The sequence below is a fragment of the Maylandia zebra genome, linkage group LG9 (assembly GCF_041146795.1).
Source record: "Maylandia zebra isolate NMK-2024a linkage group LG9, Mzebra_GT3a, whole genome shotgun sequence".
NCBI classification, from domain to species: Eukaryota; Metazoa; Chordata; class Actinopteri; order Cichliformes; family Cichlidae; genus Maylandia; species Maylandia zebra.
In genome coordinates this window covers 30864447-30889979 of record NC_135175.1, presented here as the reverse complement: position 1 = coordinate 30889979, position 25533 = coordinate 30864447, and the positions used below count along the sequence as shown (strand labels likewise).

The window sequence follows — 25533 nt, the reverse complement described above, 5'->3', positions numbered from 1 at the left end:
GTAATGTGATTTCAAAGGGAAGAATAATGATACCAGGAGGAGGGAAGGAGGGAGAGGGAGGGGATGGGTGTTGAAGTGATTTCAGGGGAGCGGTGTGCCTGCGGTTCAGGGGTAGGGATTTTTTTTTTAACTTGAGTGGAGTGAGATCAAACGGCTCATCCGTGTTGGTGCGTAGAGTGAGACTGAAAGTAAATAAAGAAATTAACAGCCTGGAACAGCCATTTTGCTGGCTGAATTAGGGATGTCCATAAGGGACAACTTGCCAGCGGACCTAATCACCCTGGTTTGTTTACATATGTGAAGCACAGTTTCTGGAAACTCGACAGCTAAATGCAATGGCAGATTATCCCATAGATCATTCTGGCATGTTCCCCAGGCTGCATTAAAAAGATGAGGAGCTAAATTAAATGGAAGATGGGATATGGAGGACAGGACAGAGGCAGAACGACAATCACCTCTTGAACCTGATGGGACCTATTGATGCCAAAAAATCTCCATGTAGCTGCCGAACTGAGGTGCATAAATGAGCTATAACTAATTCATTTGAAGCTCGGCAGCCAGCCTCAAACATAACATTTACATTGCACCAGCTTATAAAGTACATTTGAAAAAGAAAGTACACTCTCTTTTGGTTCTAAGGTTTTACGTATCAGAATATAATAAAAAAAATAATCTCCACAGCAGATCTTAAAATGAGATGAGCAACAACTTGACATATTACACCATGTCACTGTTTGTTTAACATAAACTAAGGCAAAATGTGGATGCAGTGTGAAAAACCTGTAAAGTACACACTTAATGCTTCCACAGGATTTAAGAGGGTAAGTAGCAGCCAGGTGCTGCTAATCAAATATACCTGATTAACTGATCATCAACAAACGTGAAGGCCTATGTGAGATCAGAAGCTTTCACAGTTTACAGGTCTGAAGCATTCAGGTGTGTGCTAACACCACAGGGTTACTAGCAGTGGATGTTCCAGCAAATTCAACCCAAGGTCAGAGGTTGCAATGCACTGAGAAACTGTAAAAAACCAAAAGCAACATCTCAGATTTTACAGGCCTCAGTTAGCTTGTGAAAAGCTAAAGTTCATGACAGCACAATTAGAAGTTGTTTGGGTTGCCAGGAGAACGCGTCCTCTCTGCCATATTCTTTCTGGGAGAACGAACATGGCAGCACATCTTAGGTTTGCAAAGTTGATTCTGAACAAACCACAAGACTTCTCTAGCAATGCACTTTGGACAGACAAGACCAGAGTGGAGATGTTTGGCTATAGTGCACAGCAACATGGTTGGAGAAAACCAAACAGAGTAAATCAGCACAAACACCACATACGAACTGTTGGGTAAATTGGTGGATGGGTGATTTCTTGGGCTTGTTTTGCAGCCATAGGACATTGCACTCACTAAGTTGACCATGAAGTCATACAGGATCAAATGTAAGGACATCTGGCTAACAGCTTAAACTTTGCCATGCAACCAGACAGTGATCCCAAGCCCATTGGCAAGCTTCAACATAATGGCAGAAATAGTAAAGAATAAGGGTGGCGCAGTGGTTCAGTCAAGGTTCTTAATAAACTGAAAACTTAACTGAAATACTGTGGTGGGACCTAAAGGAGCTGTGCATAAATTAATACCGAAAAACCTCGATGAGCTGAAGCAACCTTTTATAGATGAAAGAGACTGCAACCTATACACTCTGTAAAATAAAATCTAATGTAATTTTTCAATGCCAGCAAAAACACATGAAGATTTAACTGACCCCTGTTTTGTCTACGCTATAAATCATTATTAGAATGACCCTTGGTTGTACAGTCAGAACACCTGTTACATAAAATGAATCAACATTTATTTAGCCGTGTGCAAATGAGTTCAGCAATATTTGACTCTTTCTTTCAAAAAGACTAGACAACCTCCCCTATACCCTTAATGATGATCAATAATTGTCTGACAACCATAAGAACAGGTTCCAGGTTTTTTAAAGGCAGCTCTAGTAAGGCAGAGATTAGAAGACAAGAGAAATTGTTTCTCTTAAATTACAAGGAAAGGGTTAAAATACTATTTTATTACTTCTAGTTGGAACTTTTTCCTCAGATTCATGGCTTTTTAAAATAAGACCTCCAACAAACATTGAAGGTTGGAGGTCTCACCTTCAAATGATGCCTAACAGTGACTCCCAGACCTCTTACGGACTGTTCTGTAAATCTTTTCTTACCATTTTAGCTGGACCTGGATGTAAAGAAGTCTTCTGCTGTGCATTTAGAGGCTTAAAATAAAAAAAATAATCTGTCTCTTTGTCTGCTAAATGCTTGACTACATTCACCAGCTAGATGCCTGCATTTAATACACCGTGTTTTAAAAAATGTATTAAAGCTTAAAAGCCCAAAAGCTATTGCTTTAACGAGACACAGCCAGGAGAATTTCAGACTACATATCTGAGGGCTGCTTACAGATCAACACTGTGATCAGATATTATTTGCTATAGCAGAGTTTGGGAAGAGTGCATGAACTACAACTATTTCACTTCCAGTGATTTATTGTTCTACCTCAAACAAGTAGCTCGTCTTTGCAAACAGCAGGAAAGAAACACATGTGAGCGTCTAGTTTTCTGACTTTGTCTGCATGGTCCTTGCTGTATCGATCGGAAGCTTCGGGATATGAAGGAAAAACAATGTTCGAGGAAAGTTCAGATAAAAGCTTTCTAGCCAATCAGAGAGCAAACTATCATACAACACAATATATATCTTTAAGCCTTGAGTACATATTCTGCAGAAAAAAGAAAACACGCTTGTCTCACAACTACAGATGATGCGGGTGATAAATGCAATATAGGGGCCCTGTGAAATGTGTACGGTATGCTTGTGTATATGTGTGCTTGTGAGCATCCAACACCGGACACCCGATCCTCTCTTTCATCCTTGCATCTGTGGCAAGCTGCCACAAGCCCGTATCATTTACCACACTACACCTGTTGGGATGGATTTGATACCTGGAGATAATGGATTGGAGTTCAAAGAGGAGAATGCGGACAGGAAACTTTTCCAGAGGTCGTATTTCATGAGCAATCGGCGCTGATTCAAATACACACACACACACACACACACACACACACACACACACACACACACACACACACACACACACACACACACACACACACACGTGTGAAGTTGAGAACAGATGACGGGCAAAAAGAAATGTTCTCATGCTTAGGACTGTAGTAACAAGTTTCACATCAAGCTTGGACATGAAAAGAAGGTGAAAACAGCTTCAGTTGCAGCACAATGTATCTCAGAAAATAAATCTTCTTTTTATTGCCTCTCGTGTTTAATGAAAAGTTCACCCATGAGCCAAGAAAGACTTCAGTAGTTTTGGGCGTCTATATCAACTCAAAGCACACTAATAACTTGTGAACTTTTACAGAATTTTTGCTAAAAATACAATGTGAATGCAATTTGGTATCTCCAGTTATACAACAAACATTTATGTATTCACTAAATTAGATATGTGATTTAGTATCACGTTTCTGTAGAATCACAGCTCTCTAACCCTTTAGGTTAAGGAATTCACTCTGGAAGCTACATAATTTTTTATGTTTGTGGTTGACATCTTTATTGTGTTTTGTTCTCTATATAGAAAAATAACTCTTAAATAAATAACATATCTTGTGGGTGATCAGTTTAACCCCAAGGTTGCCAGGCATTCAGTAGTTGGTATAAACCCAAGCCATTATTTTATGGTTATTACTCCAAGTCATCTAGAAATTTTTAGCTCCTGCTTTTAAAAGTCCATTGGAAATTATACACACAGCATCTAAATGTATTTTTGATAAAATCCAAATCATATTGAGTGAATGTTTGAAAGTTCGAATGTATTGCATGTATTGCAGTACATTTTAGTACATTTTAAATCATTTTGGAGAAATGAAGCATTATGATAGGAGCAGGAATTTGCTCTTGCTGCTTTTTGGTGAAACATGCCCCTGCTTTTTTTTTTTTTTTTTTTAATAGACTAGATCAGTTTTGATCATGCTGTGTGTCAAATCACAGTAAATAGTTACTATTTTCAAATGCTGGCTAATTGGTGGTGCATCATGCTGTTTGTAGTGTTAGAGATCTCGCTCTAACTCTGGTTAGCATTTAGTCTTCTACGGGTCTGTGTTTGAAAATTATCCAAGTGTCCTTGGATTCCTTTTACTTTAGTCTCTCTCTCTGTAAAAATGAGTCTATGGATTGAATCCAAAAAGTGGTCAACGAACAATTCAAGTAATTCATTAGCAAAATGAGCACAGCCATATGAGCACACTACGTACTGCATGTATGGGAAAAATGCACCAGAAATTCACAGAGAGTAGCACCATGCTGAGAACTGCAGAGTACAGAAACCTAATGGATGTCTGGGTCAGATTTATGGTAGCTCATCCCCTCCACTGCTATGAGAAAAATTTGACTGGAGCACACCAACTCCAGAGACTATAATTCATTCGCCATCTCACTCCATTTTATTCAGCCAGAGTACATTGGTGAGTATTGGGCTCCTTTTTTCGGGGCCAATAAAATGTAATCACTGTCTGCCAGGACCAAGGTCGAACTATGTTCCTAAAGCAATGCGATGATCATTCTGGCCCTCTCTGAAGGTCGACTGGCTGTTTATTTTTTCCCTATGCCTGTAAGATGGATTGTTAAAAAATTAAATAGGGGATGTTTGCTTTTGATGAAATTGTAGATTATAGTTTAGGTGTTTTATTTGTTTCCTGATGATCTAATCCAGAGTGTGATAACTGAGCAGATAGGATGTTTGAACAGGTTTACAGTGAACACATTTCCTGTTGCATGAATTACACTTGTGAAATTTCATTGTGGTGATGGTCTCCTCAAATCCTCTATTGGCATTAGTAAGCCAGTCTGACATTATCCTGTTGACTCTTATCCCTTGTGAGAGCTCTTCATAAACCAGCCTGTGTTGTAAACTCCATGATCTAAGCCTGAAACCCCCACCAGTGTTTTTCTAACTAGACTTAGAAATATTATGATTATCTTCCCAATTCTGCCACTCACCTTGAAATTAAAGGTAAAAGGAAGCTGCATAGGGATTTTCATAGGGATTTGTAGTACCCTGAATACCACTCAAAATGTTGTTTTCCAGAAGACATCATTAGAATGAACTGATAAAAATATAGACATAGAAGCTGAGAAGTTGAGATTCTTTTTACTCACATTTTGTTTTATTTCAAAAATCACCATTTAAATTACAATTCTGTCAGGTGTACTTTGAGTGATTGCCCTTCTTCGTTATGTTCATTTTGCCAGAAACATTTTGACTATCATTAGCAAAACTTAGCTAATGTTAGAAACATGCATATTTAATATTAACAGAGATGGGCAGTAATCCAATTTAATTTTTGCTTGATGCATAAAGTTAAAAGATTAAAACAAGTTTTAAAATGATACTTTTCCATTTGATTCCATTTTATATGATGGATTAGGCAGAAAAAGTAGAACTGGGCTGAAAGATCTATCGCTTTATTACCTATTCAGGTTGTAAATCACATTTTAAAAAAGTAACTAAGTAACTAAGTAATTAATTACTTTTGAAAATAAGTAACCAGTAAAGTAAAGGGATTACTTTTTGGGGCAAGTAATCAGTAATTAGTTACTGATTACCTTTTTCAAGTAACTTGACCAACACTGTTAACTAATATCAACTAATATTAGCTAAAGCCAGAAACACACATACTGAACATCACATATTACTGTAGGGTCTCTAACTTAATATAAAGCACCTTGAGGCACTGCTGTTATGATTTGGTGCTATATAATTAAAACTGAACTGAATTGAATTAAATATGTGGGCTTTGGATATGGTTCACAAATGCTCAAATGTTTGATTAATATCTATCAAGCACTCTGTGAAAACAGCTCTACGGGCTCTACAATGTAACAGTTAAGGAAAGTTTATGTGCTCAGTTTTCCCTCCTGGCTCCAGTGAGGACCACTGAGAGAGAAAGCTCATATCTCCGATCAGCTTCATTTAGACATTGATTTTTACATGTGGCCTTGAATATTGAAAATTTCCTTCTCAAAACCCTGTCAGACCAGTGGGGGGAAAGACTACGGGGAATCAATTCAAATTAATTTTTCAAGATGAGGTGTTTCTGTCTATTACTGTAAGCAACTCTCATTTTAAATAGATCCACTGCCTGAGAGTCAGTCCCAGAAAAAAAAGAAAGAAAAAAAAAAACATGATTGCTTTCTTTAACTCAGGAGGGCATGGAATAATTCACCATCTGAGTTTGGAGGGAGCTGCAGGACCAGCTCAGTGAAATGAAAACCTGCATCTTTTGGTGCATGATCAGGTATTGAAGAATTTGTTCCAATGAACAACCAAACTATCAGCTGTGTGCACACATGTGGCACAAAGCGATGGATAATATAGCAGTGTATATACACTGAGGTGGAAAGTGAGAATATTTTCTGTATTTAAAAACTCTGAATACCATGGGAATGGACTTATTACTTGCTGTAGGTGTTCTTTAAGGATGCAGAGCTATATTAGCTGTGTTGGCACTGACAGTTTAAATTGTAGTTGTACTTTCTAGCTGCCTGAGTCCATTTGTTCACTATGTGCCTCTTCTTTAACCGCTAAACAGATGCTTCTGGCAATGTGCAGGTTCTGACTGCTAATGTGGTGCAGGAACAGAGGTCCTAAAGTTTTTTTGCTTATTTGTTTGAAATCATAAGCAGGTGTAGATGCACAACTGCTTCCAGCAATCATGGCTAAAACAGTAACAGCATCTCCCCGGGCAGAACTGGTTGTAGCAGAAACTCTAACAAAAACGTCTTTGTGAAACTGTAGCAGTACATGTAGCCAACAACAAAGTTACATTTCCAACGTCAGCACAACCTTGTCAACCTGTCAGCTGACAGTTACTGAACTTGGAAATGTTAACTTGAATAAGAGCACCAAGTTTAACTTGTCCAAAGTCTCTGGGGATGTGGAGAGATCAAAGAGAACCACATATCCACATCTTATTTCAGAGAAGCCAATGAATAAAACCACTTTCATGTAGTTTGTCAAGTGATATTGGTAATTCTAGATTGCCAATGGTGTGAATGTGAGTGTAAATAGTTGTTTCTCTCTCTGTGTTAGCCTTGCGACAGACCAGGTGTACCCCGCCTCTCACCCTGTGATCGCTGGGATAGGCTCCAGCCTGGGTTCAACCCTGATAAAGATAAGTGGAAAAGAATGGATGGATGGATGTTTAACAGTGCAAATTGTATTTTGGTTTAGTTAGGTGCAACTGTAAATATCTATCCGAACGCCGATTTGGGATTTTTCAATGAAGCGAAAAAAGGGCCATTTTTAGTCCACATTATTACAGCCAAAGTACCTTTGTTAGGTTTTAAAGAAGACCTTCGTAAAGAAATAGCAAAGTTTTTCCAATTGCAAAATCTACTACGTCCTTGTAATGCATAAACAGAGGAATTTCTTGTACAAAAGTAGTTTTCATTGCAAAATCTGACCAGGTAGTTTCAGTGCCTAAACATAACCATGTCATTTTTATTGCCAAACCGACTAATTTTTTGTGCCAAAACCAACCCTAGTGACTTTCAACCAACTACTGTATTGTTCAGACAATAAGGCGCACTTGACTATAAGGCGCATTAAGCGAAACAAGCATTAGCATTCATCCTCCAGCTTCACTGGTTATATTATGCTAACAAAGCTGTGTTAGCTAGCGATCAGGTAGCACATCATTATATACCAGCTAGCCCAACTTCCGTAACCCTACAAACGTCACTGCTGTTTAGTTTTCTGTCTTCATTTATGTTGGAAGTGATAGCAAAGCTGTACGTTTTAATTATTTCAGAAATCTCTCAGTCAGAATATGCTATATCATGTTTAGGTGGAAACTAGCGAGCTAACTTCCTGCTAACTTCTAACTCCGTCAAATTTAATAAATCCTGTTTTCACGGATGCCTGAATGTTAAACTTAATTGTTACACCTGGTAAAGCAGCAACACTGATCATTTTGTTAAAGATGAAAGAATTTAGGCAGTTTTTACCTCTCAGTGATGCCGCAGTGTTTGTTTGACTTTGGGACCTGAAGCAGACGGAGTTTTGGACCCAGATTACTCCGTGAGGCTCCTGACTACGGTAGCCGTAATGTTCTGACAATCCATCAAGCAGTGCGGCTTCATAGCTTACCAAAGTCGTACTGAAACGTTTTTGACAGATTTTTGAGTGCCGTGTACCACCTGAAATTGGTTCGAGGTCAATAAGCACAACCAGAATTCATTCATAAGGTGCACTGTCGATTTTTGTGAAAACTAAAGGCTTTTAAGTGCTCCTTATAGTGCGGAAAATACGGTAGTTTTTCTATATTAAACCTAACCCTGTAGTTTTTAATGCCTAAAGTTAACCAAGTGACATATTTTTATTTTGTAATATATTTTAAAAAACAAACAAACAAAAAAAACCCAATGCAAATGGAGTGTGAACATCTGTGAAATCTGAAGACTTAAACTTGAGTCTCTGGTGTAAATAGATCCACCACCAAGGCCTCAACCTTTGAAGGTGGCCATTTTCACCCTATAAATAAAGGGAAAAGGATAATGAGCACATATGAGACCGGACAAATGAGAAATCATATTCGGGAGACAAATCAGTAGAGCTCGAGACTATTTCATGGATGGCTATTTATTAAATCGGGCTTTCATAACAGCCAGTGCATAGCTGCTGTTGTCTCGTGTTTGTTTACTTTGCGGTATGCTTGTTATTGGATCATTGTTGATTTTCCAGATAACGGTGCTGTTGAGTGGTATGCTTTAAAAAAAGTGTGTGTGGTGTAAATTACAGTATTGATCGTGGTTGTTTTATTATAAATGTTTGCCACATAAGTCAGGCTTTCCTGTGTGCCATTGAGTAGTCACGCTATATGTGTATACTTTATATATACAGCATTAACATTTTACACATATATTCATGTAGCTGTTTGTCGTATGGATGCTGCGGGTGCTACCAAGCTCCTATTGCATTCCTGTCATGATATCCCTTACATAAAAGATGCTACACCTGCTATGGATTGACCTCCAATTGAGCTGTGCCCCCTCATGCAGTGGCTTCCCAATGGTGCGTCAAGGCACACCAGTGTGGCTTAAGAAATACATAATTTCTTTGCTTACATGGTGCCAATCGAGCTAACGAGGACACAAAATATCGAGAAACTTTGCCTACTTTAGAGTTCAGGGTCTAAACTGTAAATTGTGACTGTTTTTGTAAAGAAAATGCAAATTCCAAAGCATAAGTAGTCCTGCTCTTTGCTACAGTTTGTTATAAAATGTTCTCTTTTAATCGCAGCCGGTGTGAGGTTATTGAATGAAACTGGTTTTCATCAGCCTGTTTTCTATGGATATTTCCAGTTTTTGCATATTATTGCACTTGGCTGGTATGGATAAGGCTATGTATGTGCAATGAACACAAAGTTAGCAAATATATCCTAAAGCATCAAATCTGAATGTACCGGTGTGAGCTCTATTGTTTCTGCCGTTAAAGAATGAAGTAAAGAGCCTTGTTTTAACACCATTTACCAAATCGGTTTTCATCATTTTATGGTTTCTGGATATTTGGTTCAAAACATAAAACACATTTAAATGAATAGTTTTAGTATTTTCCCTTTTTTGGGTTCAGATCAGTAAACACCCCACAAAAACGGGCAATATTCACTTTCAAAGATAACACCCAGCAACTTAGTGCACATCGCTGGAGTGTGTTAAATATGTGAAGGAGAGGTGTCGTGACAGACTCTGCTGCCTAGAGTTTCTCTGAAGTTTGCAGCTTTTGTTCATGACCTGATATTCAGCACGACTTGCAATGAGCAATAAACACCAGAAGTAAATGGAGCTCTGCCCGTTTTCATACCTGTTCTAGCTGGCCGATTGCAGCTGAGAGTGAGAGAGCTGAGAACTAATGCTGGATACTAGCTGCAGAAACTGGCTCACGCAGGACCCGCATGAAATAAGCTTTTCAGCACTCTATGACTACCAGAGCAGCTCTTCTGCCAAAAGAGCTCTTCGCCATTGAGCAAGAATGGCTCAGAGAATACCAGTTTTCATGCTGTTACTTAATGCATCAACTATACAATACTATATTTATCCCAGATTTGAGGAATTATTTTGTTACAATATGATGATGATGATGATGATGTTGAGGATAATAAAAAAACAATTAGCAAACAGCTTTTTTATTCCGAATAAAGAAAATATTTGAAGATTTGGACTTGATTAAAAATTGCATATAACTGTCTCATCCCAACTAGTTAACAAACTGATGGGTGAAAAACTGCAGTGTTAAAAGAGTGTGACATTTAACAAATTGGCCAAAAGTGTGCATCGTAGTCTTTTGTTTCTGCTGAAGTGGCAGCGAGCGCCCCGAGGTCAAGACAATCCATCCGTAGCTCAGACAGATGACAAAAGGATCCGCACCACCACACAATACCACACGGGTGTTTCCTGTGCACGAAACATATCTGGTCGTGTTCCAAATTTTAAACCCAAAGGCGGTTTTCTGTCTTCGATCACAGCAGCGGTACCTGTGACACGGCTCCCCGGTGTCAAATAGCACTGAAATGTACTGCGTGATGATCAAATGAGCCATAAAAAGTATTTCAAAGGAAGAAAAGCTAATTAGAGGTAAAGTGACACCCGCTTCAACTCAAGCATAACATGGCAGGTGTACAAGCACTAACGCCGTCCCACAGCCGCTGTTGCCTGCCAGGCCTGGCTGATTGACATGACGTTGCTTCCCAGACCACAACAATGCCAGCAGGGTCCTTGTTATTTTGTCTGTTCTCAAAGGCGCCTTCTGGTAGCCCATAAAGCACCATCAGGCTCCAAGCCCTGCAGTCATTCAATTAAGAATTTACTGGGCTATTGATTTCACCACAAGCGAAGCGCCTCACATCTTGGAAACAATAAGGAGCCCATAAAGGCTATACTAGCCTTTTACCTAAAGGGTGATGACATGGTCTTCAGTGTGGAGAGAAAGGTAGGGAAAGGCTAATGCACAAAAAGTGAACAACATCTGAATTGTGTTTTCTCTTACTTCAATCGTTCTCCTTTTTAATGAAGCAGTACCTTCATTTTCAGCGTGACCTTTTGAATAAATTGTGACTTTTTTTTAAGAAAAACAATTTTTAATTAATGTTGTCAAGAATCACTAGTGTCACTGCTTCTAGAAACTAATTAAAGATTCCCTAAAGTCAGAGATGGGGTCGAATAAAAGTTTGAGAAATTAACAAACTCCGGGGGACTAGCCTAAGTGCGTAGAAGAAAATAAATGGCATGCTTGGCAGAAAAAGAGCCCACAATGTATGTGCTGCCATAAACAATTCTGGGATGATAAAACAGCTCTGAGCTCAGTTATTGACTATTTTTTATTAGATAAATTTTAATTCAGTGCATTGTTTTGCCTTTTCTCTAAATTTAATGAATTTCTTCTTGTTAGCCTTAGCGTGAGCTTGCTGGCAGGCAAACTCATCTTTTTCTTTCGGACCAATTACTTGACAACCAATAGCAATCTTTAGGTCAGTTATCAAATAATGTTTTGTTTTTTTCTGTGTGTGTGTGAGTTGACCACACAAATGAGCAAAACGAAACAAAAAACGTAAAACACCAACCGAAACCTACAGCAACAAGCTTTTTGTCCACTTGGGGGCAGCACAAACGAGCTGCAAGCAACACACTGATTTGTTTGTTAGCAAATGCAAACACCCAGAAAAAAAACAGAACAGCATTAGCTTTCATTTACATCTATTTATAAGCTCTTGTAAATCTGCTATTTTCATCACGTGGCGTTTTGGTGCTTTTGCCCTGAGACATAAGCTAAAAACTGATGACAGCAAACAAAAGCAGTTTTGTGGACATGAGCTAAATAAGACCAAGGAACACAAAAACACACTTATGTGATCCACTGTAGTATAAAGGTGTTACTGATATAATTGGTAGCCACTGTAATGTTGCATTCTTTCATGTTTTAGCAGGATTTCACAGCCCCTCTTGTTATTAATGCCAGCAAAGTTCCCAAGCTGCCATCTAATAAATCTCCCATGCCCCCCACTCCACACCCCCCCACCTACATTGAGCGACCCCATGTGGCATCCTGAAGCCAGGCTTAAATAAACTTTGGGGTCATTCTTGGCAAAATTGTGTTCACAGTATCATCCACTGCAGAGCATTGGGGGAAAAAATACAACTGTTGATGCAACACAAGTTGAGCTGGGCCAATTGAGACTACAATGAAAGCGAGAGAGGAGGAGCGGTCGTGTAGAGTGAGTATAAGCTGGAGAGAGGAAGGAGCGTACGAGAGTAGTGCGGCCAGAGGAGAGTACATGTAGATGCTTAATGAATTCAGTCACAGCAGCACACAATGGAATCTTTATCCATGGGGGATGAGGCAGGGGACTTGGCAGAGCCCCGGCGTATCTCAGCAAGGGTGAAAAATAGAAATCCCACTGTCCCCCTGTTGGCTCTCCCTCATGTCAGCTGCCTTGGTTACTGAATTGGCTGCCAGCGAGCCCCCGCCACTCCTCTCTATCCCTCCTCCTCCTATTCCCCTCTCTCTTTCTCAGTCGTTCAGTTCAACTCTCCTTCACACTCATGTATTTTTCCCCTGTTTCTGTCACTGTACTTCGAGCTGTCCCTCTGCTTTTTCTTGTATTATTAACCCATCCTCCTGAGTCAACTTCCTGCCGCCGCAAGTGCACATTGCTGCTTCTCCTCGAAGTCCGTAAATGATGGCTGTAATACACACCCACTGCACAAAGACACACTCTGCACAAGCTCTTAAAATGCAAGGATTTGACTTACCTTGTTACAGGTTGTTCTGATAATTATGTTTTTATTAGACGATTTGGAAAAGAGAGGAATAAATTAAAATCCTTACCTTTTGGAGCTTCTCTGAACTTCTTTTCCTTCGCGGACACTGGGATTTACTGCAATTTTCTCACTTTCCCTCCCGACGTGTTGGTTTCTCTATCTCAGTCTTTCCACTGTGGGTTTTTTCTTGCAGAGAAAAGTCCAGCTGACCCCCTGCGCAGGGAAAACCAGGCAAGAGGGGATTTAAAAAAAAGAAAAGAAAAAGACCAGAGAGCAAGCGCTGGCAACTCCTGATGAACTCAGCTTCTACCTCGCTGCTCCTTCCAGCACTCGGGGTGAATGAAGTGTGAGACAAAGTAATCTTCAGGTGAGGAGACAGACTCCCTTTCTCTCTCCTTCTTTCACTTTCCTCCTCCTGCACGCTCTCTCTCTGTGTCCTGTGCTCGCTCTACCTGCTCAGAGCGCTGTGGATGAGCTCACACACAGCTCTCCCTCTTGTGTCTGAGCGCTGTGCTGTTGCTCCATCTATTCCCCTCATTTCTCCCTCCCTCTCTCCCTTCATCCATCCCTGTACGGCTCATGAATGTTTAGACACGGCAATTGTAGCTGAAAGGCACTGAATTAACCCGCAGGACTCAAAATACACTCTTTCGCTCCACTCACTTTTCCCCACTTTATTCTTTTGTTCTCGCATTGGCTGCAACCCCTCTCACTGTGTATGTGACCCCCCTGAGCAGCACAATCAGTTCTTTTTAGGGGGAGTGATAGTCTATTAACTTTGTGGTCTTTTCTCTTTACTGGGTTTTATCAACAGACCGTCTGAAGCTTGGTTAAAGGATTGCGGCTCGAACATCCCCAGCAGACTTCAGCCTGTTACATTAGAATGCAGCACACATGACTCATAATCAAATAATCATGAACAAAACAAGAAATATGTATGATGAATAAGTAAATATTTGCTTCTCCCTTGGCTGATTAATAATTAACTGTCCTTAAACAAGTCTAATTGGGCTTAATTGAAGGTATTGCGTCATTGGAAAACAGATAAAAATCAAACCGCTCATGTCCCCGCGGGCTCAGAAGCGTTTCCGATGAGTCAAATGAAAGCCGAGCTCGTCATATGCCTCCGAATCAAAGTCTGAAGAAGTCCCGGATTTAAAGTCTTACATCAATTTATGTCAAGTCACCGGAGATAAGTGCAGCTTCAATTCCTTAACCCCGCTGACAATTCTGCTGCTGTACTTTGAATGGCATTGGCCCGTTCTGCATCATATTATACATCGCTTGAAAACACACCTCCTTTTAGATTCAGATACCAATGCCACAGCAATAACAGCAGCAGCTGCAGCAATTGTTGCCCTTTTTGTCATCTATAGGGACTTTTTAAATCTTTGTGTTGCACTTAGCTTTCCAGCAAATACACTTCCTAGCTTTCATTCCCACTAACAAACGAAGGTATTGTTAAAGGTGTTCTTAAAGCATCATGTGTACACGTGATCCTATACTTTAGATTTTTGCTGTTTGATTATTCTTTCTCTCTGCAACAGCAAAAACAGTATTACCATACTAGCTACGTATAACAAAAAAGGAGACCTGCTTATTTTTAGGTCTATATTTTTGTCTCTACTAGGGTGGCTTTGCACGAGTCCCAGCTTAAAACAATAATTTATTATCGTATTTATTGTCTACTAAGCCTTGGTGAAGTTCATCGGCTGATTAACTGCCTGAAGCCAGACTTTTTAGCTCCTTTCTATTTAAGCTGACCTTCCTCTCCACTTCTCCTTGGGAGCTTGGGAATGACCATATTAAGGATTTTCTCTTTGAGATTATATAGACACAAGTGTAAAAAAACAAACTCTAAAACTAGTCTCAGAAATTTATTCAGCTCGTATATGTAGAAGGTTGGCCAAGTTAAGCTTCCTTTGCCTACAAGCCACTTTGCAACCCACCTGACCTTCACCTTCTTCTTTTCATACTCCACCTGACTTAATCAGCATCAGTGTTGTTGGTTTCTGATACATCATCTGGTCTTTGATACTCTTCCTGCCTCATGCAATGTTATGCTGGTTGTATTGCAATGGGTTTCAATTTAAGAAGCACGGGTGATGCAATGGTGCTGGTTTTGATTGTAACCATAAGCTAGATGACTGAAGAGGTCACTTGGACAAGTGATAAAGTGTTTCTCCTACTGAAACCATTGCATCCAGATTAACAGAATTAACATTGTTTAATTGGATTATTGGTGTCAACATACTCCCTGCATCATGTGCTCCATGCTAGACCACAGAATAGAACCACACTGCCAAATCTACTATATATTCCTGCAGATGTATTGGCAAAATACATCTGAGACCTTATTCTTTGAAACTTGTAGTACGAGTATCCAACATGACAATGAACAATACCTATTGATTGCCTGTGGTAACTGGCAGTCCAGCCCACCCTCCTCCCTAAAGTGTTAAATGTTGTTTTTGGTAATACCGGGATAAATTTCTCACGCCCAACTCATCACAAATCAATGTTTACAAAAAATGAGCTCTTAGCATCACATTTAATCACTATGGGTGGATGTTTGAGAACAAAAAAACAAAACAAAATGCTTTTCAAAACTTACAGCAATTTTTTGGTGCCTAATGCCTAACCCTTACTGTGACAGTAAAAGGGAAGTGAAAACAGCAAGAAAAGTGTAAAACCCAAAACATGCAAATTACTTCAATGCCACCCCTCCAGCCTTTAAATGGACCAGTTTCTTGACATTTCTTTGGTTGTTGTGTCGAGGGACAGATGCCAGAGAACACCTTATGAGTTGTATCTATGAGATGTCAGCACCATCTGACAAAACATTTGCAGTGTTCCATGTCATGTTGGTCAACCAGATGGTAGCAGAAAATCCTCTAGGTCCTGTAACACCCTGTCATCAGTTTTTCTCTCATTGGGCTACTGTCACCATGAGTCTCGCCTGTTTCACAGATGCTTCCCTCAGTAGTCTGGTCATCAAAATTTCACTTTCAGGCCTTTAAACCTGACTTTTTCTCCCACAACAAGATTAATACAAGGAAGTTGACTTTGGTATTCTCTAGAGATAATCAACATTATTCACATTGTCTGGGAATTTTCACAATATTTAAGCTTACTGGTGTTCTGACACATAATTCTAGCAGGAGCAAATGAATTACATACACACTGCAGGGTTCTGCTGCAGCTCACGTGTTATATGCATTGCTTTCCACATGTTTTATGGATAACTTCCTGGAACCATTATCTGAAGATTATACCGCACATTGAAGTCATGGTAGTTTCAGCAGGTTTTAATAATAATAATGGATTGGATTTATATAGCGCTTTTCAAGGCACCCAAAGCACTTTACAATGCCACTATTCATTCACTCTCACATTCACACACTGGTGGAGGCAAGCTACAATTGTAGCCACAGCTGCCCTGGGGCAGACTGACAGAAGCGAGGCTGCCATATCGCGCCATCGGCCCCTCTGGCCAACACCAGTAGGCGGTAGGGTAAAGTGTCTTGCCCAAGGACACAACGACCAGGACAGAGAGCCCGGGGATCGAACCGGCGACCTTCCGGTTACAGATACGCTTCCCAACCCCCTGAGCCACGGTCGCCCGTTTTGACTTGTAAATGTTGTTTCCTTAAGTTAAAAAGCAAATTTTTCCTTCAAAGTGTCCAATGTGGCATGTAATGCAATGCAAATACCTGAAACCAAACACTGCGAGTGCCTCACATCAGATTTGTTGTTGTTGGTATATCCAAACTGATGTATTGTCTGTGCACAACACATAGTATATAATGTTTAGACAAACAACATGGAAATCCTTTCCGTCTCTACCATCCATCCCACTTGATCTGAATAGGACATAAATCCTAGTTCGACTGATCAATTGCATGGCATCAAAAGCTATTATAACAAGCCATTACCACCAACGTGCAGATGTAACAAACAAAGTGAAAGTGCATGTTGGAGAATCAATGATGCCTCAAAAGAGAGAAACGACAAGCTGGAGACGGCTTGAAAACCAAAGTTAATTGTGAAAGCATTTTGAAAAAGCAGATATACCCCATGACAAAAAGTGTTTGATTTATTGAAGAAGAATTTATTTTTGTTCACTTCAGGACAGCAGAATCTTATAAACTTATAATATCTAATTTTCTGTTCACACAGAAACCCATAGAAACTTTAGGTTTTGCTCTATTTTGGTCTCCACCACCTTTGAATATCTTAAAAGATCATAAAGCAAAGCAAAGCACGACGAGTACAGAAAGCAGCTGCAGTGACACTTTTCATTGTTTTTATCTCTCGGTTTCGCTCTCTTTGTGTGTTATAATTTCGATATTCTCCACGACCAACTACACCTCGAGCAAAGTGACCCAAAGACCGGTCGTACTTCTACACTGGCTCCATCTGACTACAGACCTCACTCCAGGCAGGTGGACAGGCCCTGGAGTGGAGTGGACGGCGAGCCCACTGGCTTCACTGGACCATAAATTCCACTTAACTGTGTCTCCTGTTTCATGCTGTGTGGTTGTTAGATTTCACTCTTTTAAACCTGGAAAAGCTCAAAGCAGCATTACTGAAACAAGTACTTGTTGCTTATGGAAGGACTAAAGTCTCGGCTCTGCTTAGTTCCCAAAATTATTATCATTATTATTATTATTATTAAAACCTGGCTTATATATAGACACATGAGCCATAGGCTATATTCTGACAAGCTTGAATGTCAATATTTGGTATTTTTCAAATTTACAAATGGTCACAAAAGTAAAATGTGAAAAGAATATTATAGATTTTCTCCTCATTTGAGGCATAATCAGCCTGGATAAAAAATTTAAGCAGGCCACAAAGCCAAAGTTATTCTACACTTCCAATTGGCAAATGTCAAGTATTTAAGCACACACAGCCTGCAAGCAAATTTGGAGGCAAATTTTATGCTATGCCCGACTTAATCATGGCTGTTGGTCTCTGATGCCCGCTCTGTTATGTGCTGGTGTCTGCACCTCTCCTCCTTCTCAGCAAAGCCATACTGAGACATTTACTGTGTTTTACTGCAGAAGCATTGACAAAAATAAAATATACAGCAGATTGAAATCAGACTGACATATATTCATCCTTCTGCCTCCTATTTTCTAATATTCTTTAAAGTGTTTGCTGAGTTTGATGGGGATGTTTTCTTTTTTTTAGTACGTGCATCAAACATTACAACTCTTCTGCTGAGCCTAAAGGCTGATTCTGAATGCTTAACTGTTTGGTATTGATCCAGTGGCTTATCTGACATACCTTTCTGACAGGTACTCAGTGTGATGCATTATCGAGGACAAGAGAGACTTAAGAAAAAAAATCCCACCATCTTTAATCCAATACAGTATGTGATAGTGCTGTTGTATCCTGAAGCCTTTATCAGCCTGAGTCATGTGTAAGATCGATAAAAAAAACAAGCTGCAAATCTACAGTCGATGTGTGCCTGACTCAGTTGCGATGCTCCTTTTTTTTTCTCTAATGAAGCCGAGCTCCTTAAAGAAAAAAAAATGTTTGTTAAAAAATGACAGCAGTTATCATCCAACCTTGGTGGATTTATTTCTCCACAGCTACAGTATTTTACATTCTGCTGTCCTCATGAGGGCCAGAGCGATAATGTTAGGAAGGCCAACTGCATCATAGCAAATTAGCACAAAGTACAGTTGCATGAGGATATTAATCAGCGGAACTGTAGAGACAATCACAAAATGGTACGTTTGGAAAGAAATGTGCTTCAGTCATAAGCGAATAAAGATATATTTTTAGCAGATGTGGATAAAAAAGGAAAAAAAAAACAGCTCAGAGTACGATTATTAAATTGAGTATTTGGGATAAGAAAAGAGCTTGATTTGAAAAGCTTCCCTGATAGTCTTTGGAGAAAGTAGTTTTCGGGTCTGAATTGGCCCACACAAAGTGAAAGCATGTGATTGATTTCCCCGGTTTATCCCCGGGAGATGAGAAAGTTTGCATGTCTCGCTCCCTAAACCTATAAATCACATCGATCAGCCGGGATAACAAGGCCATGCCTACACATCCCCGGAGAGTGAGGTGGGAAAACAATCAGAGCAGCGTGGAAGACACAGAGACAGCGATGGAACAGAAGTAAGACCTAGATAGATAGATAATAGATATATAGATGGATAAAGAATAAAGGCAATAGAAAAAAGGCAAAATGAAGATGATGCTGGTGCAAGCTGTCAAGAGTTTCAGAAACAGAACGTGTCAAAGAGAGGAGCCATTAAATATAGGGCAGAGCGGGTTATTTTCTATATCTTTCTCACACTGTTGCTGACATTTTTTCCTAACCCTGACCTGTGGAGTTTGTCTAACTTGTCTCAAAATACTGTAGTCTAGATATGAAATGGTAGGCAGAGACTTTCTGCAAAATAAGAAAGTGTGAAATAAGCATATTTTATATATATATATATATACATACATAAGTGTGTGTTTTACTTGATATTTATATAGAGTCATGTAAAAAGACAGTACACCTTTTGTGTGCATATGATTAAATAGGATTTATAATAATTTAATCTCAGATGAACAGTAACACGTGACATTTAACAGTGTTGTTTCATGCAAAATAATCCAAAAGTGGAAGCAAAGGGTGTAAAACTTAATACACCCCTACAGCTTCCATAGGACTGAAAAGTAGCAGCCAGGTGCTGCTAATCAAATGCACCTGATCATCAGCGAGAGTGCGCACCTCTTTAAAATCAGACGTTTTTGCAGTTTGTAGGTCTGGAGTATTCAGGTATGTGTCAACAAAATGCAAAACAACAACAACAACAACAAAACAGGACAGACAATAATGATTGTTGCTGCTCATCAAGATTATTCTTAAGTGAAAAATAATCAAGACAGTCGGCAACCTTCTTGGCAAATTTATCCCAAGGTCAGACTCTGCAATACTCAGGGAACCTGCAAAAACCCCACAACTCTACAAACCTCACTTGGCTTCTTAAAGTCCATGACAGTACAATAATACGAAAAAATAAAGATGGCTTGGTTGGAAGGCTTCCTAGGTGAAATGCTCTTCTCTTGAAAAGAACTTAGGTTTGCAAAGCTGTACTTGAATAAACCACATGACTTCAATGATGATCTTTGTAACGATGAGACCAAGTTGGAGGTTCTGGCCACAGTTCGTATCAACATATAAGCACAAACACCTAATACCAGCTGTCAAGCACAGTGGTCAACGGGTGATGATTTGGGCTTTTTTTGGAGCTGAAAAAAAAGACTCAAGGTGCTGCAGTGGCCCCATCAAAGTTCAAACATCAACCTGACTGAAAGAACCTTAGGAGAGCTGTGCATAAACAAGCGCCTTAATGAACTCAATAAACAAACCTCACTTAACTGAAGAAACATTGTGACAAGTAGTCGACTAGAATTCCTCCATAATGTGAGAGACTGAAAAAGTCATACAGAAAGTGATCACTGTAATTTATTGCTGCTAAAGGTGTTTCTACAAGCTAGTTTTTCACACTTCTGCATTTTAGCTACTGCGTTTTTGTTAAGAAATAATGGCATGGTGTAATATGTCATGTGTTGTTGTTCATCTGAGGTTGCATTTAAGTAATTTTAGAACCTGAAGGACCAGATGACAGTTTTTATTATGTCCTGACACATAAAACCTGAGACTTGAAACAGAGCATACTTTATTTTTCACACGAGTGTTGAATGTTTCTTGTAACAAAATGTTATTTTTTTAGTTTTATCATTTCAGTACCTTAGTAAATGAGATCTGAAGATGCCTAATAGCCTCTGGTTTTCTGACGACAAAGGCCCTCTCAGTTGAAGCATATGGCTGTCAACAAAATCCTATGAAATAACACAAATCAATAACTCATGTATTCTTCTAGCAAATAAATGGACTGCATTTATCCAGTGCTTCTTTTACTCTTAGTGATAATCAGGTGTGGCACTATGTTAAAGACAGAGACATGAAAATAGTAGCCCCCCATTTTATTTGATGCTCAGAGACATTTTCTTTTAGTAAGGCCACTGTAATGTCAGTTTTACTGTGGTTTAAGTTTCACCAGCAGAGGGCGCTCAGTCCTGTACGCATCGGTAGCTGAACTGATTAATCAGACATTTTTCTGTCTTTACAGGTAAGCTGGGTGGTTGATAATGTAAAACAGAGGTTCTAAACGTGACAGACAGCAGTGGTGATTAATGATAAATGTCTTGTTTGTGGTGAATGTTAAGCTAAAGAGCTAATTTCCAAGTTGGTCCAGTTGTTAGCCTGTGCCGATCCAAGTGTTAGACTGTACCTAAAGCTTGTGAGTCCATTGCAGGTGTATTTTTGGGTTAAAGCCACAAGATATATATTTTGCACAATAAGAGAAAATGTGAATTGCTTTATGTTTAGTTCATGAAAAGTGAATGCTGTAAAAATATGTTAAGAAAAATGTTTATTTGAAAGGGATAGAGTTGGATAAATACAGTTAATAAGACAGGTTCATAAATAGATTAAAACAGTAGTAAAAACAAGATAAAACTAATGAGAGTTCACTATGTTATTCATGTGTATAGTAAAATGTATTTTTGTGATTTAAGCAGTTTACAGAAGTGGTACATATGAATATGAAACTGTATAAGTTACTTGTATAAAGTAATGTCAGCTACACTAGAAGTAGTGTCAGTGGTGAAGAGGCAGCGTACGGCCCGCGCACCGAAAGAACTGATTAATCAGACATTTTTCTGTCTTTACAGTTTTCTGTAAAAATAAATATGTTGCACGGGAGATGAGTTGGCCCATCATTTCAGCGGTGTAACACAGGCACTCATGTCGCTTTACATGTCACATTCACAAAGCTTCTGTATCACACACCAATACCTGGTAACAAACCTCCTGCCACTTTATGTTAGTCCAATGTGTATGCAATAGAGCTGTAGTGTCCAAAAAGAAATAAAAACCACCTCATTGAGCTGCCAAATATCAAATGCATCATCTTCTTCTCTTGGAATTGCTCCCAGCAGTGTTCTGAATATTATGGAAACTTTTCAGGACATTGTATTTGTGACTTGGAAAGTCCCAAATCTACATGACACTCTTGTTATATAATGACAGTTACTGACAATAAGAAAAATATGTAAGATAACACCAACCATGTGCTACAGTTTCTCTGTAAGCTTGACTTTCAGCTCATGCAGCACTCCACCACGTGTTTGCACGTTCATTGTAGTCATCTGCCACACCCACTTCACTTGCTGCCTTATACAGCAAACAGTTCTCACCAGCCTGGTTTTTGCCTTTGCATTGTTTGTTCCAGCAGTTTCAGTTTTACTTTAACATTTCATTTTTCCTGCTTGCAAGCTTTTGTTTTGGCGTTCTACAGTAAAAGGCCCTGCAACTGTTTCTGTGTGCTTGGTACACCCTGTGCCTGTCCTCACTATTTTGCTCATATATCCTCATTTAACCCTCTAACCTTGCAAAAGGTTGTATCACTGTTTGAAACTCAATATTAAACTATTTGGAAAAAGTTGCCGATCATAAGATAAGATAACCTTTATTAGTCCCACACGTGGGAAATTTGTTTTGTCACAGCAGGAAGTGGACAGTGCAAAAGTTATGAGGCAAAAATTAGAATACAATAAGAATAAATACAGTACACAACTGTACAGAATAGAATAAAATAAAATACTATATACAGTAGAATAAAATAAAATAAATATACAATAAGATAAAAATAGAATACAAATACAAATACTATATACAACTGAGTAAAAATACAACGATGACAGAAAGGATTATTGCACTTAGTATTATTGCATATGTATGGATGTGTGTGCTTGATCAGTTAAAGTCTTTATTATGGAGTCTGACAGCAGTGGGGAGGAAAGACCTGCGAAATCTCTCCGTCCCACACCGTGGGTGCCGCAGTCTCCCACTGAAGGAGCTGCTCAGTGCTGTCACAGTCTGCTGCATGGGGTGGGAGATGTTGTCCATCAGGGATGACAGCTTAGCCGCCGTTCTCCTGTCACTCACCACCTCCACTGGGTCCAGAGGGCATCCTAGAACAGAGCTGGCCCTTCGGATCGCCCTGTTCAGTCTCTTCCTGTCCCCAGCAGAGATGCTGCCGCCCCAGCAGACCACGCCATAAAAGATAGCAGAAGCCACAACAGAGTCATAGAATTTCTTCAGGAGTGGGCCCTCCACTCCAAACGACCTCCACTCCAAACGACCGATCATGGTGAACTCACTGGTGAGGCTTTCTATTACTAACTACTATAAATTGTTCTTCACTTTAGTAGAGCTGCAGGGGACGAGTTCAATATTGATGGCACTGATTCTTTGTTAAAAGGTTCATTTTTACTCACTAATTTAAAAAGATGTATTTGAAAAAAAAAACTCTCAAGTGTCTTATTCACAGAGCCCAAGGTTATTTATTTGGTTGTTACAGTTGTACAGAAGCTACTCACTGAATTAGAATTACCGTTTATCTTACGTTTTCTAGTGCATGAAACCACAGTTTGAGATTGTTATTTCCTGTGGATTTAATGCCCTTAGTGTTTCCCTAAATGTATCTTCCATAGGATTTGTGCCTTGTTCCTTGAGTGTTTCCTTGTCTCCATTCTTAGTATGTCTTTTTGATTGTTTGCAGTTTTACTTTGAAGGTTCGTTTTCTTTCGTGTCCTGTGTGAGAGGGTTCCCTCTTCAGGCTTCACAAACTTTCTCTGAATAAAACAATGCAAGAAGTTCTCAGCTCAGCTCATACATTTTCATAACATTGCATGCTCTATTTATTTTAAGATCTTACAATGCAACAAGGTCAGAAGCAACCGAAAGCCTTTATTAGAGCAGAGATTTTGTAGTGGTCAAAGAGTATCAATTAGAATCTGAAGATTCACTGTAGTGTGTGTCTTGTATTCATGCCGGACTACTACAGTCAAAAGAAAATTGTTGTTTTCCTCTCCAGTAATTTAAAATTGTATGTTTATAAAAATTTTTTAAATGTCATCCAATCAGTCTTCATTCAACCTGGAATGATTTTCACCACATCATCAGTCAAAGCTCACTTGCCTGACATCAGCTAATTCAGATGTTTAGATTTCAACTGGCACCAAGAAACATCACCACATAACTCCTGCCGTGACAAACGTACACTAAGATTTTAAACTGTCACAAATTAATTTTAAAGCTTTCAATGAGCTTATCCCATAAATAAATAACTTATAAATCCTTTGTGCCTGGGTGTTTAATTAGATTGGTGAAGGGGGCTCTGCTGATTATTCCAAGGTCTCAGCTCGCAAACAAAAGTGATCTGGCTTTTGTCGTCAGAGCTACTGTTGAAGTTCTGTATACATAAAGCTATTTTGATTTATTGCATTTTATATTATGGCTCAGAGAGCATAGGCAAAACTCACATACTGAAAAGGGAAGGTATTGCTGTCAACAGATATGATACTAATTAAGTCTGGCACAGTGTGAGCAGAAGGATCTGGGGTGGAGGTATATTCCAAAGCAGCTTGCAGATGAGCAACAACTGAAAACTAAAAACTCTAAATCAACATTTCTTTGATTGGCTTGAATATTGTGAAGTTTGCTGCTCCTACCACAACTTGTGTGCTGTGGCACCCGTCACCAGTAGCTGCAGATGCACTCCACTGTAGAGATTTATGTTGACTGTCGCCATAAAATCCAGTATTTTGACACAACACTGCATCGGGCATCATCAATCCAGACAGAAAACATGCTGAGCAACATAAAGCTGTTCGTTCAAATTCTCACATCTTCTGTGAGTTAATGTAGATGTGCAGAGATCAGGCTGGTATTAAATGACATCATACATCTCCCTGCTGGTTTGCCCGCTGTGCAGGGACATTGCAGTTTCCCTGAAAGTCACATGGAGGAAGCACTGAGGATGTGCCAGATGCCCCTAGGGTGTCGTGGTTGATGACCAAATCTCCGGGATTGACAGGTGGTTAAAGTTTCTGTGAAGCATCAGTGAGCGATAATGATTGAACATGATTGGTTAAAATCCATCCTCTGTTTCTGGACCACTGGCTAATCTCATATAAGAATGATTTGGGAATGACGATAGCTTCCTAATTGTCAGCTGTAGTTCTTTCCTCGTGACAGTTGCATGTTTGGGGACTGGCTGGCGTTTTGACGGCGGCTTTTTGGGCCAGCTGCCATTTTCTCTGTGATGGACATGTGCAGTGGCTGCCGGTCCTAGCTGTCTGATTCTTGATTCAGCTCCTTGTTACTGTTAGAAGCCTCTGTGCAGAACCTGTCAAATCAAGCTCTTGTTCACTGAGTGTTGAAGCTTTGAAAAATACACAACAAAAAGTTTCAAGGTACATATTAATGAAAACAGAAAAACATCCAGTGTTTTCACAGTTTATTTATTTATTTTTTTTTTTATTTTTTTTTTTTTTTTGCCTGTCCCGTTTGGCTCTTTTGCCATCAGAATTTTTGTCTAAAGGCAAAGAAAGATGCCCAACGGATTTACTTTACCAAATTGACCATCCCAGCCTTGCCGTAATGGTCCATTTGATTCACCTTTTATTGTTCATTTTATTTTCACTTATTGAATACGGGACAGACTTGACTGGGGGAAAGAAGGGGAGAAAGAAAGAGGGAAAGAGAAACAGCTGAGAAGAGGGACAGGGGAGAAGGGCAAAAG

The 25533-nt window shown here is 39.4% G+C and overlaps 1 protein-coding gene across 4 annotated transcripts in view; it reads right to left on the bottom strand.

Moving 5' to 3' along the window:
* Positions 1-13352, bottom strand: part of LOC101475344 (cadherin-20) — a 98097-nt gene extending 84745 nt beyond the window's left edge. For 3 of the 4 annotated variants that reach the window (XM_076888318.1, XM_004551801.4, XM_076888319.1), the window contains exon 1: positions 12939-13352. The gene's annotated coding sequence lies outside the window, so the exon portion shown is untranslated. The remainder of the gene's footprint in view (positions 1-12938) is intronic. The other variant, XM_004551802.4, reaches the window with a different exon arrangement.
* Between the last annotated feature and the right edge of the window lie 12181 nt (positions 13353-25533).